Genomic DNA, 2,190 nt, shown 5'->3' with positions numbered 1-2,190 from the left:
AACTCGAAATAACAAGCCTTGCAATTTATAAATTTTTGACAGCACGGCCAGCTATAGGTTACGTAAATTATTCAACTTAGACCATTAGTGCTTTGCACTGAAAAAATATATATATATATATATATAATGTATGTGCAGAGTACAAGTAACTGCCAATACTTGAGGCGTCTTTCTTAAACTTTTTTAAACAATGACTCATTTGAGCAGGCACTATATATCACGATGTATAGAAGAATAGCCTGATAATGAAATGAAAGGATATTTTATTGAAGTTAATTAATATCAGATGAACAGCAAAGAAAATCTCAGACCACTACCACTACTAAAGAAGAAAAAATGAGAATGTTAGGTCCCAAGTTCGCCATATAGCACTTGTGATTCCATGCAGCAAGCATGCGAGACATGAAACGCGCGCCCAATGTACCAAGCATCCACCAAGCAATTAAAAGTTGATTTGATAGTAAACAGGGCGAGAGAGAAGAGAGATAACCCTCCACCATTTTCAAAGTGCGCATGCATTGGCTCATAATGTTTTGAAGGGCATTTTTTAATAACCATTCCGCAAATTTAAAGGAGAAAAAGAATATTTTCACGCCAAAGAGTTCCGTAGTCGTCTAGTCCAGATATGTAATGAACAAACTACAAAAATGTCAACAGATTAGCAGTCATATTCTAACATGGATTTTTACTTTCATAGAGAGAGATCTATATAGGATTTTAAAAAATAATAATTAAATTTAGGTGACATGACAAGAGTATGATTTTTTAATAATAATAATTATGGCAAGTGTATAGTTTAATAGCAACACCATAAATTGTCATTACTATTTGTCACGATTTATTGAAGAGCCTAATAGCAAAAATATGATTAACAGCATATAAGTTTTATTCTTTAAAAAGAATCAACTAAAAAATATATCATTACAGTATTTAAGGTCAGGCAGAACAGTGAGATGTACCCCCAAAAGGCTCGTAACCAAATTCCAAATACATGCTCACGAATATGTAGTTCCAAAAATGCACTTTGTAAATCAGAAAACTAAATTCAAACTTGACTCTCTGTTGTATCTTTCAGTAGAAGAACATAACTAAGAAATCCAACATCAGCAAAAATCTCAACCTTTAGAACGTATTAGAAGTGAGACCAATAACATAAATTAACTTCAAAGGAAAGATCTGCCCACAATGTCAAAGGAATCAGCCCATATGTAATACTTTCTTTGTCCAAAAATATAAGGCATCTTTTAATAAGTTAGATGTTAAAAATATAAGACTTTTTTATCTTTTAAGATGTAATTATTATTGCTTTTTTTTACAAGTGCCCTATTGATGAATGACTTTATATTTATTTGTAAAGTGTTTAATAGAAGTAAATATGGAAGAATAGAGTTATTAAAAAAGTAAGTAACTACTTTATTAGAAAAGTAAAAATTCAGTTAAAAATATTTATATTTTAAATGGAGGGAGTATAACATACACCATCTTCTCCGAATTCTAATGGCAGGGTCCCGTCTTATTCCTTTAGATGACTTATTTTTTGGAAGATTTTCCCTGCACCACTCTTTTTTCCCCTTGAATTTATGATGAAATATGAAAATAACATATTTGAAGAACCTCAGCTAGCAGATTATGGGATTGGTTCAGTGCTCGGCGCATTGCTGAACACGATGGTGCTTAAACACTGCACAGAATCTAGATCATTCAAATTTTGATATGAATAATCTAGATTTAAAGTGCTATTTATATTTTATATTTATTAAAATAAAAATTATAATAATTTTTTTTATTCTTCATATGATTTAGATTTAGTTTGAAAGACCCAATTTAATATTAAGAATTTTATAATTGATATACATTGACTATTTCAAATGTACTTTATACCATCTCAAATTAACACCAGATTAGATCTACTTTAAATATGGATCATTCACATTTCCAAATCAAATCTAAATAATTCAAATTTCAGTGCAATGCTGAGCACCATCGTGCTCATCAGTGGCTAAGCATTAAAAACCAATCCCATATTATTATTGTATTTTCTTTAGCTTGTAGAAAACCTATCTAGTTTGTAGCTTCTTTTTATGTTATTTAATATTTTGTTAGAAGAAAAATCTGAACATTAGCTTTATATGAACAAATGATTAATATTTCTTTAATAAGTAGGAAAGTTAATTTAAATAAACTAGCTTG

This window comes from Prosopis cineraria, unplaced genomic scaffold, assembly GCF_029017545.1.
Source record: "Prosopis cineraria cultivar Desert tree isolate PC_DT_omini unplaced genomic scaffold, ASM2901754v1 PC1, whole genome shotgun sequence".
NCBI classification, from domain to species: domain Eukaryota; kingdom Viridiplantae; phylum Streptophyta; class Magnoliopsida; order Fabales; family Fabaceae; genus Prosopis; species Prosopis cineraria.
This window is presented reverse-complemented; position numbering follows the sequence as displayed.